General features: G+C 35.1%; 1 long non-coding RNA gene across 4 annotated transcripts in view; it reads right to left on the minus strand.

Annotated features, from left to right (window-relative positions):
* The window catches only part of LOC117024819 (uncharacterized), a 204,801-nt gene that overhangs the window by 177,814 nt on the left and 6,305 nt on the right, over positions 1 to 20,682 (minus strand). For all 4 annotated transcript variants that reach the window (XR_004423520.1, XR_004423519.1, XR_004423518.1 and 1 more), the window contains exons 2-5: positions 13,909 to 14,036; positions 8,146 to 8,248; positions 7,205 to 7,302; positions 5,022 to 5,096 (exon numbers count right to left, since the gene is read on the minus strand). This is a non-coding gene — a long non-coding RNA (uncharacterized LOC117024819). The remainder of the gene's footprint in view (positions 1 to 5,021; positions 5,097 to 7,204; positions 7,303 to 8,145; positions 8,249 to 13,908; positions 14,037 to 20,682) is intronic.

Here is a 20,682-nt window from a genome sequence, read left to right on the forward strand (position 1 = left end):
TTCATGGGGTAGAAAGTTCAGTATTGTTAAGATGGCAATTCTCCCCAGATTGATTCACATATTTAGTACAATTCCTCCCAGAATTTCAACAGCATTTTGGCAGAAACAAGATGATCCTAAAATTTATATAGAATTGCAAAACACTAAACTGCCAAAACAATTTTGAAAAAGAAGAACTGGACAACTTACATGTGTATTTCCCCATTTCAAAACAATATAAAGGTACTTCAGTAGTCATCAACACAATGTGCTACTGGCATAAGAATAGACATATAGATCACTAGAAGAGAAATGAGAGTACAGAAATAAATTTTTATATTTATGGTCAATTGATTTTCAACAAAGGTGCAAAGAAAATTCATTGAGAGAAAAACTAGCCTGTTTAATTAATGGTACTAGGAAAACTGAAGATCCATATGCCAAAAAATGACGTTAGACCATTATCTCACACTATACACAAAAATTAACACAAAATACAAGGTGTGATCAAACAATACAATGAATGCTTAAATAAAAAAAATTTATTACAGTAAAAGACACATTGCCATTAATCCCCCTCAAAATACTACCCCTCACTTCAAATACACTTGTCCCATCTTTCTTGCCACTTTCTGAAGCAGTTCTGGAAGTCCTTTTTGTGAGTGTCTTTAGTTGCACTGTCATGACTGCCTTGATGTCCTGAATCATTTTGACTTTGGGGAAGAGCCAGAAGTCTCACAGTGCCAGATCCAGTGAATAAGGTGAATGAGGACACACCATAATATTTTTATTTAACAGAAAATGCCATATACCAGAAGTGATGTGTGACTTGGAGCATTGTCATGATGGAGGATGATTTACAGCACACTTTAAAACACACCTTTTGGGGGCGGCCAGTTGGCTCAGTTGATTAGAGTACAGTGCTCATAACACCAATGTCACAAGTTCAATTCCCACATGGGCCAGTGAGCTGTGCCCTCCACAACTAGAGTGAAAAAAAAAACGACTTAGTTTGGGGCTGATGGGTCCTGGAAAAACACACTGTTCCCCAATATTCCCCAATTTAAAAACAAAACAAAACAAAAACAAAACAAAACAAAAAAACAAAAAACACCTTCTCTTAACCATAGCTCACACCCGACTGACTGCACAGAATAAGTTGAAACTTTTCACACACTGTTACTAAAGTTCAATGATCTGTTTCTAGTATTAAAGATCCCCGCCTTTCCACTGGATGGCACTCAGCAGCAGCATTTACCATATTTGTTGATCACACACACACACCGAAAGGCTCCATGTCACACATCACTTCTGGTATGGCAATTTCTGTCAAATAAAAACATTAGTATGCCCTCGTCCACCTTATTCACCAGCCCTGGCACCATGCAACTTCTGGCTCTTCCCCAAATTCAAAATGACCATGAAAGGTAAACGTTTTGAGTTGATTCAGGACATTGAGGCAGCCATGACAGCGCAACTAAAACACTAACGAAAGAGGACTTCCAGAACTGCTTCAAAAAGTAGCAAGAACGATGGGATAAGTGTGTTTGAAGTGAGGAGGAGTATTTTGAGGGTGATTAATGGCAATGTGTCTTTTACTGTAAATAAATTTTTTTATTTAAACATTCACCATATTTTTTTATTATACCTATAGATCACAAATGTAAACGTTAAAGCTAAAACAAACTTTTAAAAAGGAAACACAAGTGATTTATCTTCAAGACCTTGAGTTAGGCAAAAATTTCTTAAATATGACACCAAAAATATGGTTCAATAAAAAATATGATAAATTAGACCACAAGAAAGTTCAAATCTTTTGCACTTCAAAAGACTAATGTTATCACATAATGACTGTCCTAATGCTAAATTGTTCAAGGAAAGCAATCAGGTTGTAAATCACAAAATGGAGGCAATCTAGCAATCTATTTGATGTAATCCATACAAACAAATAATCAAAATATTGAGCATATTTCTATGGCAATAAAAATTGTTTTTTGTGCCTTCCTTTCTAGTCTTCTATTCCCAAGTCTGATAGCCAGGTCACAGTAACAAAAGCCCATTTTACCATATATTGCTTACCTCAATATGCCTAAAGAAGTACAATAATACTTCCAGATTCCAAATGTATATCTGTATCACAAAGATAAAAAGCACTGAGCCAGGATGGAAAATGGCAGCATTTTATGGCCACAGTTTAGTTTATGGTCATTTCACAAACTCTACCAAAATTATAAGACTTAAATTTTTTTTCTATAATAAATTGATCCTTTGTCTCTCCATTTCTAATTCCTTAATTCAAATTCTCCCAGGATAGTTTATATTATTAAAAACATCTTTGGAGAATTGATATTTTGGTCATAATTATTAGATGAATGTAAGAACTGATTATATATATTACATATTATATATACTCCATATATGTAATATGTAATATATATATATTTGCCTACATGTAATTTTTCTTATATGTTGAAGTTAAAGACCAAAATAAACAGACAAACAAAAGAGAAATGTAGATATAGAGAACATTTTGATGGTTGCCAGATTGGAGGGGGGTTACAGGGGTGGGTGAAAAAGGGGAAGGGATTAAGTACAAATTGGTAGCTACAAAATAGTCATGCAGATGTAAAGTATATAAAATATAGTCAATAATATGGTAATAACTATGTATACTGCCAGGTGGGTACTAGACTAATCCGGGGGATCACTTCTTAAATTTTAAAAATGTCTAAACACTATGCTGTACACCTGAAATTAATATAAAATAATACTGAACATCAAAAATAAATAAAGTATTAAAAGTAAATAAATGAATAAACAAATAAAATAACTGCCTGATGAGGAATAAAAATTTAATCCCATAAAAGTTGTTTAATAGCAATTTTAACTACGAGGCATACAATTAATGGTGTTAGGGATTAAAAATTAAATTTTGAGGTAGCTAGTGCATAAATTCAAAAACTTTAGACAATTTTAAACAGAATAAAACACCAAAATAAGAAGCTTATAATTCTGTTTATAAAATTGTATGTAATTATGCATTACGATTCTATAGTTTCATATAAATTAATATAGAAGGATATTACTCAAAAAATTTTGGTGAAACATTTTAAAGACAATGAAATAGCAGTAAAACAATTTTCAATTATAATATAAATAAATCTTATTCATTAAAAAAATAAAGGAACTTAAAAGGCACTAGAACTCTGGCATACTAATTACTCTTCTTTTACATAGGGGGAATGTAGGGCAGTGTAATTCTGTGATCCTATATATGCAACGCTTCCTTTAACATTGATGATTTTGCCTTCATCAGAAACACAGAATTACTTCATCAAATGCAAGTATATTAGTAATAAAAGTGTCTCATAATGACTCTGTTAAGCAACTGGGGCCCTACATTCCCATGCCTGAGAATTTTCAATGAAGGGACTTCATTTTTACTAAGGTAATGACTAAATTTTGTTCAAGATTCTCAAATTTTGAATATAGCACATTAAAGAGCACCCATTTTATTTTTAATAGCTTAAGTGGATGGGATTACAGAAAATGCAATTGTACTATGGGAATTTTCTGCCACTCAACTGCTGGGGTAGTTATGCATGAAGAATTCTTATTAAGTCAAAAGAGAACAGAATGCATTTGAAAGCAGAATTGACCTCCTGGATTCAGTTTGACGAATGGAAAGATTCAAGATTCATGTCACTATGGACCCTTTTCCCTACTCAAAAAGAGACCATTTCTCATAATAACCATTAAATTGCTCCACATTTTTAGGTTTGCAACATCAAGGCCTCATTAAAAATTAGGTATTTAGAGAAAACTGAATTTTCTTCAAAGAAAAATGTTAAAATATGTACAATTCCTCCAACATGCATTTTTAAATATTAAGAAAAGAAATGTAACTGTTTTTGCAACCTAGGCTTAGGCGACTACTCAAGGAGCCTATAGAACTGATATCAGTAGGAGTTTTATGCCTGATGGGAAATCATTCTAAAGATTTTTTTTTAATCTAAAAAATAACATCATCAATGTGCATTCCACCCTGTGATACAAAGGCAGGAATTACACGGTGCTGTTAAAATGTTAGCAACTACGTTTCATTTTTTGGAAAGCTTTTCCTGAAATAAAGAGTTGATTATATCTCTTACTATTACAAGAATTTGATATATCACAATGTGTAAGAGTTACAGCATGTGCCAACTATCAACCAGGAAAAATGAACCTGATTCATAATTCACTTTGAGAATGTCTATTAGTCAATGAAGTGATTTGTAATCATGAAGGCTGCCAGAAATTGAATGAATAATGCACCACGGTAAAATCCTTGGATTTTCTTAGTATTCTTATTTCATTATGTGACTTTTATTGCCATTTTTGATCACTGTTTCTCAGCAGCACAAATCAAATCACATATTTACTTAAAATTTTTGCCTATTAAATACACTGAAGGATATACAAGTTGAATGACCAGAGTATTTAATGTCTTCCTACAAAATTAAAAGTCTTAGTGTTTATAGCTTGAGCAAAGAAAATTTCATTCCTTCCAACCCCCTCAACACGTGCCTCATTTTATTTCAATTATTTAGTGAATATACTATTTCAGCATCGCTCATTCTAATTCAGTATATTTTCTTAAGTTGTTTCTATATAGTTTAAAACAAAATCTTTTAACAGAATCTAGTTAATATCAGAAGCCTTAAGCTTTCTTTTAATATTGTCATTGTATAGCATTTCCACAGTTAAAATTATAATGTAAGCTGATGACCAAAGAACATTTGACGTCTAACTAATATAATCTCACTAAATTATAAATAGAGAAAATATAAACGAACTTAAATCTTGGCATATTACTAAAGAGGTAATATGATAAATGAGTGTTTTTCAAAATGTAAAACTACTAAGCTATGTAAGACTTTGTCATTCAGATAATACTGGCCATTATAAGCATTTTAATCAAGAGCATATGACATACGACTTACACAGTTTTAAAGCAAATGAAACTTTAAGTGTGATAACAAATAGGCTCATTTTTTACTTACTTTTCATAATTTTCAAGCAGAAGGGTCCTTTTACAACTTTAAACTGATTATAACACCAGAGCACATGTGGACCTCCTTAAGAAAAACAACAGAGTCCTTAAGTCAAGATCTATCATATTAATTATTGAAATACAATATTTATGAAAAAAATCAACTATCTAAATATTATGGGTAAATTTCCAATAATAAATTTTTGGATGTTCAATATAACAAAATTCCAGACAAACACTATACACTGACTCCAAGAAGCTAGTATGATTATGGTGAGGTCTCAGGAAAGATACTGTTTCACACTGAATATTCCACTTCACCTTGGAATTCACTTTATCACCGTTATCACACCAACTATGAGAATCATCTATTCTATCCTATAGAGATTAACCATTTGTTCGTTCATTTGTTCATTCATTCATTCAACAAATGCTTATTAAGAATCTACTATGTGCCAGATATTGTGTTAAAAACTGGGGATATAAAAATTAATTAGACACATAGCCTTTACACAAGCCCTTAAGAAATCTATAGTATAGTTATAAAAAGGCACATAAATAAATAGGTAAAATAAATATAGGTTCTAGAATAGGCCTATGTACTGGAAAGGCTCAAGGAAGGTAAGGTTCAAAAACAAGTCAGTAGTCAGGGAAAGCTTCAAAGAGATAACAAAGCTGAGTCTTGAATAAAAAGTTGCTACTTGTTTAGGAGCAAAGAGGAAAGATCATAATAGCAAGAAGGAAAATATTAATGAAGACAAAAGTGCCAAATAACTAATCATGGTAGGGTGACTATAAGCGATTCAGTTTAACTAAGGCCGACATGTAAAGAGTATACATAATGTTGGTTGGTAAGGGAGGGCTGCCAGAGGTAAGTATGAAGTAGGATGCAATGGCTCAATAAGAAAAGACCTTGTATGTACACTAAAGAGGACATAATCTATATCGTATAAACAACAGAAACCATTGAAGGATTTTAAGTATAAAAATCACAGGATCGTAAGTTTCCATAATGTCTAAAAAATTTATGCATTTGGCTTTCCTCAACAATGGTCAAACTAACATTTCACATTTCATTATATGTTAGAGAATTAATATCACCATTTTAGCATATGTGTTTTATATTTATATGTAAATAATTTGCCAGAACAAGGGTCTTACCCTCTAGCAAACTTGTGAATTAAACAACAATTCTACTACCTGAAGTGTGGGGCAGACACTAAAGATGCACCAAGTTTTCCAAGGAAGTATCGTTAAGAATCTACTTAAAGAATTCATACACATGATATATGCATTTGCATACACACATAACATTAAGTATACTTACTCTACTAATAGACTGTCAAAAGTTGTGCCCAGGTAAAGTCACAAAAGCAAATGTTTTGGCCAGACACACTTTGGTGTACCTCAATCAGTAGTACAAAATCATTGTGCACTAGCCAGACCATGCTTCAAAAATGAAGCGGCTCAGTCGTGAGCTGCACACATAAAAGCTTACTGCAGCTTAACACAGCACTTCTAAATAGGAGGTTCGAGCAGAAGCTCTGAGGTCAGATAGTCCAGGATTGGAATCCTGGGTGGGCCACTAACCTTATGCAAATCATTAAACTCTTTGAGTCTTAGTTTCATTATCTATAAGTCTGGGATAATTATTCCTACACCATATAACTGTTGTGAAGATATAATGAGATATAGAAAGCACTTAGCATAGAGCTGAGCAAATATTCAATAAATAGTATTTTGTCATTTTAACTACAAGAGCAATTATTCTAGTTATGATAAATTCAAGTTCACACACTAAATAATTCTGTTAGATTTGCATTATAGTATTAAAGACATTTCCAAAGTCTGACCCAACTGAAAATGTCTGAGGTGGGACTAATGTAAACAAAAAAATAAAATAAAATAATAATAATAATAATAACAACAACACTGAGACAACTCATCTAAAAATAATATATTCAAAGAACAAAAATTTGAAAACAATCAAGTTACACTTAATAATTACTTATAGAACATTGGAAGAGAGAGTCCAATCTTACCATAGAAATACTCAGCCTTTTGGAGGAAACGCAAATTTCACAATGAAACCTTTTCTCCAAATATAGTGCCATGCTATTCCTTTTTTTATTTCATGGCCTCTTCCAAAAACATATAGTACAGATGGTTATAATCATGCAATGTCATATATACCTTGTGTGGTATAATGATCCTCTCCTTACAGTTAGGCCTTGCATTTGACTTCAGTGAGCATCGGTCCTACAGTCTGAAACCTTGGGCTTTGTTTATGCCTTGAAAGGAGAAGAATAAAAACATAATAACAATGATAACAACAAAAAAGGCAGAATACTAGCAAAGCAAGACTGTAAAAGAAAATTTACTTTGACAACCTGACAATGGAGATGACTCAAGTGAAAACAACTAGACTAACAAGGATCAAAGCAACATTACTAACTGTATCACTATTTATATATACTTGCATAACATAATCACATATACACATACTTCAAGGTTAGGTAAGACTGGGTCAAGTCACAAATGTTACTAGTACAGTAAAATGAATTTATGGTGATTAAATATGCATTAAATGATATTGATGTGAACTACAGATTGCTAAGTAGATACACTACTAACTCATAATATTAAACATATATTGTCATCCACTAGATCTCTGGGTAGCAAGCATGAACAATGGCTACCAGTTGAAAGACCAAATAATCTATCTGAAAATGGAAGAGAATCTTTACATTGGCACGGAAGTTACCCTGAAATTTCCTGAAATTGGTAATATATTTTAAAGCATACAACATATGATTCGGTTCTACCCAATGTTCATTCAAATGAATTATAAGGTAGCTAGCATGTATTATAGGGAAATAAGAATGGAGATGAAAGAGAAGCTAATCAAACTACTTTGAGGTATATTCGTAAACACCAAAATATTACTAGCATTCCTTTTCACTGTTAGGTTGATTTTTGTGTAATCTTTTGGACTGAAGTAATGAAGCATTATGAGTCAACATCCCAATAATGTCCCATAAAACAAAGTTTAACCCAAACTGTTGTTTGATAACACTGAAAACATAAAATAATACTAGCATGATCTTTCCTATATGAAGATGAAACTGACTCACCATCAACAGAGATGAGCTTCAAGTTATTTTTCCACAGTGGAGATGGACTTGCTGATCTAGCCAATTCTCTTGCCAAAGTTCCCTGGTGAACCACAGCTTATATCTGCAAGATGAATGTTACCAATGGTCACAGAAAACAATTAAGTTAAATAATCAATGTAGAATTGAAACCTATGCCTTGGTCCCAAACCTCTATGTTCTGATTAACTAAAACTAAAGTCACAGAAATATATAAATATTGTATAATACTCACGTACAAAATTGTACATGTATTTACTCAGACATATTCATTGTATTCTATATACACTGACCTAAAAAATATGAATAATCAGAGCCTGACCTCTATCCCTAAGCAAAAAATGTTCTTAGCTATCTTAACTAAAACAAATATTGCTTGTGACGTGTAAAATCAGTAGTGGATAATGAAAATGCTCAAAACATGAAAGCATGCCAACTTTACATCCCTCATCACCAGTAGCAATAACTGAGGAAATTACAAAATATTTTTGTTAATGTTAGCAATATTCTCAATAGCATTGCATGTGGTATGACTACAGGCAAAATTACATTGACATTTCCCAGAATTCTGAAAAATACTACTTTTTATAAAGAAAAAATATTTTCTTACTAGCTAAAGTATACCTTCATGTTAATACAGACAAAGGTTTTGTAATTAAGTAATCCTGACTTGGAATTTTATCAGTTGCCAGTTGAATCTCCATAAGAGTTGAGAAGCTGGTTAAACATTACTTGAAGACATAGTTTTTAAGCATAAGTAAAATCAATGTTATGTATTTCTTTATTATTTAATGGAATAAGACATTAGATTAATATCTATTAAAAGTCAATAAGAAACAGTAAAGAGGAAGGATGAGATCCAAGATGGTGGAATAGGTAAACGCTGTGTTTGCCTCATCCCATGAACAAATCAAAATTACAACTAAATATAGAACAATCAACCTGAAGAAGCATCTGAAGTGTAGCTGAACAGAAGTTTTATAACTAAGAAATAGCCAAGTCAAGACTGGTAGGAGGGGTGGAGACATGAAATGGGCAGACCCCAAACTTCTGTATGGTGGTTGAAAATCAGGAGGGTTATCTCAGCCACAGATGTTACCCCAGAGAAGTGAGGGATTCCAGCCCCACAACCAGGCTCCCCAACCCGGAGTACTGGTGCCAGGAAGAGGAGCCCCCACAATATCTGGCTGTGAAAAATGGGGATCCTGACCATCTGGGTGGGATGGAAGGCTGCAGGAAACCCAGATATCCTCTTAAAGAGCCCACACAGGCACTCAAACTGGGCTTCAGTGGAGAGAAGATGACTCTGGGGGCATTGGAGGCATATAGGGAGAGATTGAGTTGTGTAACTTCAGGGCGAAAACTGGAGGAACAGTTGCCATTTCCCCTATGTTGGGCCCTCTTTCCATGCAGCCAGCATGCAGGCACCATCTTTCCTATGTTGAGCCCTTGCCCCATGCCCATGGCCAAATCTGAATCTCAGTTGGTCTGGTTAGTTCCTCTTGCTCCACCCTGCTGACTCACTGAAACCCTGACACACCCAAATCCATATTGTACAAGGCTTTATCAGCTGCTGAGCCAGCATGTGGCAGCAGGCTTCAGAGTGTCCTGGCTTTTTTCGGAGCTACCCCAGACACAGAACTGGTGGCAGCCATCATTGGTTCACAGCGTGTCCTCTCCCACACACCTCCAAGTACAACATAGGCAACAACCAAACATGGATCACTTTGTAGCACCTACCAGGTACTCCCTGGACAGTCACAGGCAGGGGCAGACTTGGGCCGGCACTGGAGTCCCTCCCAAGAAGACCCAGAACCAATATACTTGGAGATTGGCTTCAGACCACAGCATTTAGCCCCACAAGTGGCACCAAAAGGAGGTCTCAACAGGCAACAGAACATGCTGGGGCAAATCTTGCTCTGTGGGGTATGCCCCCCACACAGCACCCCATAAGCTATGGATGAGGTCAAATACCACAGACAGTCAGCCTAAGGGTCAATCCCAGCCACTGATGTGCCAATAACAATCAAGGTTCAACTATAACAAGATAGTACACACAACACACACAAGAGACACTCCTGGATCACATGGCTCAGCTGACTAGGGAGACTGTGCCACTGGGCCCCAAAGGACTCCTACTACATAAGACCACATGGCCAAGACTGGAAGACACAGTAGACCTACCTAATACATAGAGATAAACACAGAGAGAGAGCCAAAATGAGGAAACGAAAAAATATGTCCCAAATGAAAGAACAGGAGAAAATTCCAGAAAAAGAACAAAACGAAGTAGAGGCAAGCAACCTACCAGAGACAGAGTGCAAAACAATGGAAATAAGGATGCTCAAGAAATTTAGTGATAACTTCAACAAAGAGATAGCAAGCATTAAAAAGGACATAGAAACCATAAAAAAGAACAAGTCAGAAGTGAAAAATACAATAACTGAAATGAAGAATGCACTAGAAGGAATCACCAGCAGACTAAATGAAGCTGAGGATCAAATCACTAATTTAGAAGACAAGGTAGCAGAAAACACCCAATCAGAAGAGCAAAAAGAAAAAATAATCCAAAACAGTTATGATAGTTTAAGAGACCTCTGGGACAACATCAAACATAACAACATTCATATCATAGGGGTACCAGAAGGAGAAGAGAGAAAGCAAGGAATTGAGAACCTATTTGAAGAAATAATGACGGAAAACTTTTCTAAGCTGGCAAAGGAAATAGACATACAAGTCCAGGAAGCCCAGAGAGTACCAAACAAGATGAACCCAAACAAGCCCACACCGAAACACGTTATAATTAAATGGCAAAGGTTAAAGATAAAGAGAGAATCCTAAAAGCAGCAAGACAAAAGCAGTTACCTACAAGGGAGCTCCCATAAGACTATCAGTTGATTTCTCAACAGAAACTTTGCAGGCCAGAAGGGATTGGCAGGAAATATTCAAAGTGATGAAAAGAAAAGACCAACAATGAAGATTACTCTACCCAGCAAGGCTATCATTTAAAATCAAAGGACAGGGTGGCCAGATGGCTCAGTTGGGTAGAGCGCGAGCTCTTAACAACAAGGTTGCCGGTTCAATTCCCACATGGGATTGTGTGAATTGAAAACGGCAACTGGACTTGGAGCTGAGCTGTGCCCTCCACAACTAGATTGAAGGACAATGACTTGGAGCTGATGGGCCCAGGAGAAACACACTGTTCCCCAATATTCCTCAATTAAAAAAGAAAAATCAAAGGACAGATAAAGAGCTTCCCAGACAAGAAAAGGCTAAAGGAGTTCATCATAACCAAACCAGTATTATAAGAAATCTTAGAGGGACTTCTTTAAGATGGAAAAATATATATGAATAATAAAATTGCACTAACTACGTATCTATCAACAATTACTTTCAGTGTAAATGGATTAAATGCTCCAATCAAAAACACAGGGTGGCTGAATGGATATGAAAACAAAACCCTTACATATGCTGCCTATAGGAGGTTCACTTCAGATTGAAAGACACACACAGACTGAAAGTAACGGGATGTAAAAAGTTATTTCATGAAAATGGAAATGAAAAAAAAAAGCTGAGGTAGCAGTACTTATACCAGACAAAATAGAATTTAAAACAAAAGCTATAACAAGAGACAAGAAAGGAACCAGTAATCCCACTTCTGGGTATTTATCTGAAGAAACCCAAAACACTACTTTGAGGGGGCGTGTGCATCCAAATGTTCACTGCAGCATTGTTTACAAGAGCCGAGATGTGGAAGCAGCCTGGGTGTCTCTCAATGGATTAATCGGTAAAGAGGAGGTTGTACATATACTCGTATACAATGGAATATTGCTCGGCCATGGAAGGGAATGGGTTCTTGCCATCTGCAGCAGCACGGGTGGACCTGGAGGGTACTGTGCTGAGTGGAGGATGTAAGACAGAGAAAGACAGATACAATGTGATTTTGCTTCTATGTGGAATCTAAAGAAAAAATAAACAAACAAAACAGAAATAAACTCATAGATACAGAGAACATTTTGATGGTTGTCAGATGGGAAGGGGGTTGAAGGAGTGGCTGAAAAGGGGTAAGTGATAAAGAAGTACAAATTTGTTGCTACAAAGTAGTCATGGGGATATGGAGTATAAGGTAAGAAATATAGTCAATAATATTGTAATAACTATGTATGGTGTCAGATGGGTACTAGATTTACTGGGGTGATAGATGGGAGGGGATTGGGGGCAGAGTGGAAAAAGTGAAGGGATTAAGAAGTGCAAATTGGTAGTTACAAAATAGTCACAGGGGTGTAAAGTAAAGCATAGGGAATATAGTCAATAATATGTTAATAAGTATGTATAGTGCCAGGTGAGTACTAGACTAGTCAGGGGGATCACTTCTTAAATTATACAAATGTCTAAACACTATATTATATACCTGAAATTAATATAAAATAATATTGAATATCAACTGTAATTGAAAAATTAAAAAGGGAAGGAAGGTGAAGGGCAATAAAAAAGGGAAAAAAATTAATTAGCGGAGTAAAGTGGTAAGATTCAACATAAATATATATCTAGATCAGTGCCTGACATATAGTAGGAAATTAATAAATACTGAATAAATTTTTAAAATATTAAAACTAAAAGAAAAGAGTATATTCACCATTTGTTGAGTGAAGACTTAAATATATCAAATAGATCAAGCCTGTTAATTTTATTCATATCTTCAACAATGTTTACTAATTTCTTCTTTGCTTGAATCAGCAATTTTAAAAATAATAGTATATGAAAATTTCCTACCATAATTGTGGACATGTCAAATATTCATTAGAATTTCATCAGTTTTTGACTTACATAGTATTTGAAGGCCATATTAAGAGTCATACAAGTTCATGAATATTATTTCTTGTTGATGGACCGTTTCTTTTTAAAACTGTGTAGGGGGCCTTTTGATCCTTTAATTTTTTTCCCCCTGAAATTCTATTTTGTCTAATCGGGGTATATTTTTTTCCATCCCTATGATTTTCAACCTTTGTGTGATTTTGCTTTAGGTGTGCCTCTTGCCAAGCATTATATAACTAAACTTTGTTTTTCTATCCCATTTGATAATCTATGTCTTTTTATAGGTTAGCTTAATCTATTAACATTTATTGTAATCAATTATATATTTGGACGTATTTTGAACTCTAGAGTCAAACTGCCTGGACTCAAATCCTGGCTTCACTAGTTATTAGTATGACCTCGGTCAATCTGTTTGTTCCCTAACCTCCTCCTTCATAAAATGAGGGTACTAACACTACCTCAGAGAAATGTTAGCTTAGAATGAATAAATAAATGTAAAGTGCTAAATAGTATTTAATACATACACAGTAAGTGCTATAACAATGCTGACTATTGTTGTTATGATTATTTTTATACGTTTTCAGTTTACCATATATTTTCTTTGACCTACATTTCCTACATTTGGATTAATAAAAGTTTATAAATTCTCTTTTTAAAAAAAAAGAAGCAGTAAACACTAGACACAACTCAAACAAAATCACAATGCTAAGTACCTATGATGAGAAAGGCACTCACTATTTGGGGCTTCAGTGAACAATTATAAAAATAACAAAGCATAGTACACAATCTGAAAGAAATCACAATGTTGATATTATTGAAACATTCCACTTTCAGTTCTACACAGTTGTTTGCAATAACAGACAGCTAAATTCTAACCTGGCATCCTTTGCTAGAATAGGGAGGATGAGGTGGAAAAACACTTCATCATACCAGATCATGGCAGCGGCAGCTACCACCGGGATGAGGCCTTGGGTCTCCTCTTGCAACTGGAGATAAGGAAGTTTCAATAGAAATGTTGAGAATATCTGCTACAACCTGTAATGCATGCCCACTGCCACCTGTAAACAAATAAACTTTGTTAATTTTAAGGTATTATACAAATGTTTCTAGTCACATTCCATTTCAATGGGTCATTCTCTTTAACAACTCTTTATTACATTCCTTACCATCATCCCACACCAGCTCCCCAAATCTGGGAGTCCTGCACTAGGCTTTAGCAAACTCCTAAAGTTCCCTTCATTTGGTTTCCCAACAAGGCCCAGCTGAGCATCTTATAAACTATAAATGCTTAATAAATATTTGGTAAATTGAATTGAACCAGTCATCTTACTCCCTCAACTGTTACCTGAAAAATTATCACTTATTCTAGCTACAGCAACCATTCCTGGCAGGACAGTATTAGATGAAAAGACAAAATTACTTATTCGTTCTGCAAATGTTTTGCTCAAACACCTGCTAGGTACTATGTTAAGTGCCATGCGTACTAGTGTAAATAACACATGGTTCTTGCTCTTAAATAACTCAGTCTAGTAAGAAAGATAGAGATGGAAATTAGCCACTATAACACCCTATAATCAGTTTGTAATGTTTTGTAGAAAGTGCTACAGATACTAAAAGGAAGGGAAAACTGGCTTAGAATAAAGGCTTTAGAGAGGAATGTCATATGAGATGAGTACTAAAGAATAAGTAGCTGCTGGACAGAGGGACAAATATAGAAAGGGCATTCTTGGTGGAGGGAAGAGGTGAAAAATTACAGAGGTGCAAAAGGGTACATGATATTCTGAGAATTTCAAGAAACTTTTGGAAAGTAGCAGATGAGAAGGAAAAGGCATGAGAAAGATCACAGAAATGCTTCATTATGCTAAAGAGCTGGACCTCTGTCCTGACAAAAGGAGGTGAGACTGGGGAATGACGGGATCATTAAAAAGATCTTGACAGCGGGGGGAAAGGTGGGAGGAAGAACAAGACTGAAGGCAAAGGGCCAAATCACACGAGATAAAACTGGCTGGACCTAATGGTTTATGTAAGTATGGTGACAAAATTCACCACTAAGGACTATTAGGTCTGTTACCAAAACGGTCTCAAATTCAGATATATAGTTAGAGAATACTACAGACGCTAATGTGTTTTAGAAAACTGTTTATGATATAATCTCAATGAAAAAGCATGGCAGGAATTGCATAGGAATTACATCAAGATGCCAAAATATTAATAATGATTAGCTCTGGGTAGTGGGGTTACAGGTCATGTTTTTCTTCTTGTTACTGATGTATTTCAGATTTTCTACTAGATAAAAATTAAAAATAAATCCTAGAGCAATTCCTTGAAACTTAGCTGAAAGTGGAATTAACCGTAAAGGGCCAGAGCCACGATTCCCTGACAACATAATTGGCCCCGAAGCCTCCCTTTACCACCATAGCCCACCGTACCTCGTACATAAAATACTCCTTCCTACATCAGGACCTAAACCTATGTCCTTTCTGCCTTGGGAACATCTTCTTGCCCTGAATGCCTACCTATATCTCCACTTCATCATAACACTAGCTATACCAATCTTGTACATGCAATACCAAGAACTCATTATGTGCCCCACACATTGTGACATCCAATCGTATCTTCTATTGAAAGCCTTCCTGACTAGTTCTCCAGTTTGTTCTTCCTACAATTTCTTACAAGAATATTAGTGTGAAATCAATCCTATTCCAAAACAAATATTCAGATGTGACTCAGTTAATACCAATAATTTGATAAACTGCAAACTTATACATATATATAAAACCACTACGAAAGAGTTTTCAAACATAGTAGAAAAAAATTGCCTACTGTTCTGGGTTAAATTGCGTTCCCCCAAAAGATGTTGAAGTACTAACCCCCAGTACCTGTGAATATGACCTTATTTAGAAATAGAGCCTTTGCAGATGATCAAGATGAGGTCATTAGGATGGGCTCTGTCGTGCGGGAGACCCTGCTTGCTACGCCATGTGTCATGCAGGGCGGCCTGCGGGGTCTCTGGTCCCACTCCCCACACAAGAATGCAGGATATGGCTAGGCCAAAAAGGAACACCCACGGAGCCATAGGTAGGGAAGTCACACCACTATGGTCTCACCGGATGCTGGGTTTACACGACGTGCGACCTGCTGTCCGCTTTGCTGCCAACCGATCGACTCTCCTCCACTCTCCTTCAGTCTCCTCCTCTCTCCTCAACTTCCCTCCGTATCCGCGGCAGTTATATTAGTGGCCAATGGCTCAATGGTTACAGCTGACGGCCAACCAGCCACAGCTGATCGCTATCTACTACCTGAGCCAGCACCTTTCCACATGAGGCCGAAAGCCTGGAAACTGCTCTCTGGGGCTCTGTCCCCACAGGCTCTAATCCAATATGACTGGTATACTTACAAATTGGGGAAATTTGAACACAGAGACAGACATACACAAGGAGGACACCACATGAAGATGACAGCAAGGATCAGGGTGATACATCTGCAAGCCAAGGAACACCAAAGATTGCCAGCCAACCACCACAAGCTAGGAGAGAGGACTCAAAGAGATTCTCTCCCTCACAGCCATCAGAAGAAACCAACCTTGCCAACACCTTGATCTTGTACTTCTAGCCTCCAGAACTGAGAGAAAATAAATTCCTATTGCTCAACCTACACCATTTATTATATTTTGTTACAGCAGCCCTAGCAAAATAATATACCTACTAAAGGAAACTATTATTTTTTTCCCTGGAATCACTAGACAAAAACTCTTTCTAAAGAAAGACTGCAAATCAGAAATAATAAAATTTCTTGCTATTCATGTTTAATCTGGTAGCAAATGTGCTATTAATAATTAAGACAACCTAATGCCCAAAAAAAACCCTCTTAGATATGAGTCACTCTCCATCCTATATAGTACCATTTACACATACAGCATCACATAACCAAACATTGGAGAATGTTATCATCCTATAAATACTGGGACATGAGAATAACATGAAATTATGTAGAGGTTCCTTTGTTTTGTAAGAGTGTTGCTCTATGGAGTTTTATATGCCTGTGATAATACAATTTGACTCACAGCAAAATCAAAAGATAGTATAGTGAGTTACTTGATAAGGAGCTATGAAATTAGCATAGGTCAGGAATGTCCTCTGTAGTGACATACTTCAATTCAAATCCTTGCTCAGTTACTTACCAACTATGTGAATTGAGCAAAACACAACCATCTTTAAGCCTCAAATTCTTCATCAGTAAAATAGAAATTTTCCATTTTGCATGAATAGATTAAATAATATCTGAGCTGTGCGTAGCATATAATGATAACAGGGTTTTAATAATTATATAAAAAGTAAAATTCATAAATTAAGGGTTCTTTTTACACTTCTCTGAGGTAGGACAAATAATTAGGCAAGCTTATATAAAAACAAAAGTCTTGGTCATACATGCTATATATAGAAACATTGCCTTTGACTAATTCCTTACTATAAAATGCATGACTTTCTGGGCGGCCAGTTTGCTCAGTGGTTAGATAGAGTGCAGTGCTCATAACACCACGGTTGCCAGTTGGAGTCCCACCTGGGCCAGTGAGCTGCGCCCTCCACAATCAGATTGAAAACAACGACTGCACCCCCCACTAGATTGAAAACACCGACTTGAAATGGAGCTGATGGGTCCTGGAAAAACACACTGTTCCCCAATATTCCCCAATAAATTTTTTTTTTTTTAATGCATGACTTTCAAAATTTTAAAACCATTTGTCAAAACACATTTAACATTTAAACTGATTAATACTGGAACTGAAATACAAATAGGATCTTGGTAACTTTTGGCTCTGTCACCGAATTTGTTGGTATGCAGCTTTCAAAGCTCTAACAATGCTGCTCTCTTAGATCACTAATCGCTACCAGTCAAAGAACAACTATCTTTACAACTTAGACTGACATCAGGTTAACTCTAGTAGTATGGCATATTCCACTATAACCTTCTACCAGGTATTTCTGATTTGCTTTTTGCCTCTTTTTAAATATAAATCTTACAAATTTAAAATATACATCTTGAAAATGTAACTAATAGGAAAGGGACTTATGTTGGAATTTATGTCTTCATTTTGAGAAATGTGTAAATAATGCAAAACCCAGTCTATCACCAAAATTCAAAAGGTCTCATTATATCATGCAAACATGCTCCACAAGATACAAATTGTATTTCCACTGCTAATTGCAATAGGACTTATAAACTAAAATTTATATCTACATGTAAAGAAACAGAAGAAACTATATAATTAAATCCAAAGTGACTACAATTATTATAGAGAGAGTGGTAGTAACCTCTTTTGTTAACCTCATTATCTAAACAGCTATCTATATTGAACAAATTTGTTGGAAAATTTGCTTATGAGATAGCCAAACAGTAATTATTCTTAGCACCTTTTAATAAACTTTGGTGAACTATAAAAACATGTTCAATGCTATAAGAAATTCAATAATATTAGCACCAAACATAGTTTTTTTCTAAATATTTATGAAAACATGTTCTGCCTTCATACTTTGTATAGTTTCTAATTTTAACTTAAATAGATTTTGTTGAGTTGTAAAACAAGAATGTGCTTCTTGCTAAATAACCAACATTAAAGCCACTTTTCCAAAAACACTATTGTGCAATTACTTTTTATTTACAGAGAGATAATTAGATTGACATACTTAATTTCAAAAAAATAGAGTATTAAGAAAATTTCTTAGACCTTATTTTTTTAAAAAAACTGATTTAAAGTTAGCAAATGCCATATTCAATTATTCAAGATATTTATTACAAATAATATCATGTTGACTGATCCCAAATTATAATTCTAAGAATTTTTTCAAAAGGTAAAGAACAGCAATGGAAAAGTAAATTTTTTTTCTCTCTTAAAGTACTAATATAGTAATATTAATAAAGCACACAAATACATTACATTAATATAATCTGTTAAATTATTGGCAAAAGACCACATCAATTATTATCCCCCTGAGGACAGGGACTATGCCTTTATCTACCTCCCATACTTTAAGCATGACAAGAACTCAATAAATAGGTGTTAACTATGTACACCTCAAGAACAATAAGCACAACAGGAACATAATTCTCCTAAGAATTATGGGAAATAATCCTAATGAGTTTCAAATTCAAAACGGGCCTGAACAAAAGTTTACAAAGCACAAATCTAACATTAATAGAAGAAAATTCTACCCCTTTTACCCAGAAACAAAATCGGAGGTCACAGCTGGAAACTGCGTACTGGTTGTGTCAATAAAAAACATACAGCCAAAGTTATTAGGTTGGTGCAAAAGTAATTGCAGTTTCTGCAATTATTTTTAACCTTTTAAACCGTAATTACTTTTGCACCAACCTAAAATTAGGACATGATCTCATCTTGGTCTGAAGCGAAGTTATTAAGAACTGAGTAGAAACAGTGCAGATATTTAAGTGCCTATAATCCTGGTACTATATACGGCAAAAAAAAATTGTTTTATCTTTTTACCATATTCTGCGGTTGTTTTTGTAAACACCACATATCCTTTCTACAGAGAGCTATTAGAAATAAGAGAGTGAGGTAACACATGGATTGTATATGGACTATATAGAGTCTTCTGTCTCACCGGGGTCTGCCTCCGGTTGTTGCATTACTGGTTTGGTGGTAAAATTCCATATTCTCACCACCATTTTACAGATTCATATTGTGGTCAGGGAGAAAACAGGTTAGTCAGGGGCTAGTTTCCTTTCCCCACACCTTTTCTCTTGAGTTTCACATACCTGCTAGAGCAACATGGGGAAATCAAACCAGTGCAGAAAATTCCTTATATTACATATTATAGATGTTCACCAGAATTTTCAACTACACAAGAATTACCTTTGGAAATGTTTACACACACACACACACACACACACACACGCACATCCCAATTAACCTGCAAATAGAAATGCTATAGAAATGAAAGAAATCATATTTAGTGAGTGTGAGTAAAGAAATAATTTAGACTAAATGAAAGGGGCAATCTGAATGTTGGTATTTGATTACATTGGGTCTCTCCTCCCCATCCTAACATACTGGAGAAATTTTCCTACTATAATAGAAGCTGCTGAACACATAAGATAATTGACCTAAAATACTCAGAAAAAGAAAAAATGTGTTATCTGGTTTGCTTGTTAAAACACAACTGACGAGAATATTTATAGCTTTGACAAAGTTACTATTAGCAGCTTCATCTCCCCTGAAAAGAACAGTTACTACCATTACAAGTTTCCAAGTATGTATTTACAGAAGGAAACAAATAATTTATTAAACCAACTTTTTGGTCTTGACGCAACATATTTGGGAAAAGATGGTTTTACAATGGGTACAGAATTTCACCTCTAGAGTTATATTGTTATTTTTTCATAGAAGAGACATGGCACTGTGTGAATATGTGTGAATATGGCCCATGCTTACTCATCTCAATGAAGAATGCACTAAATTTGCTAGAATAAAAACCTGAAAGAGAACATACATGCATGTAATTCTAAATTGCCAGTTTTAGAATGAGGTTTTTCTCCAAAAAGAATTCTTAAAATGTGTTTTCACATTATTGTATCTGTGCTACTTTCACTTTTCTGCTCTTATAAGTTTGTTGCTAAATAGAAACAAGAAACAAACTCATTTTCCAACAGAAAGTCATTTGTGATTTGACCATAGCATAAGCCACA

This window comes from Rhinolophus ferrumequinum, chromosome 7 (genome assembly GCF_004115265.2).
Source record: "Rhinolophus ferrumequinum isolate MPI-CBG mRhiFer1 chromosome 7, mRhiFer1_v1.p, whole genome shotgun sequence".
NCBI classification, from domain to species: Eukaryota; Metazoa; Chordata; class Mammalia; order Chiroptera; family Rhinolophidae; genus Rhinolophus; species Rhinolophus ferrumequinum.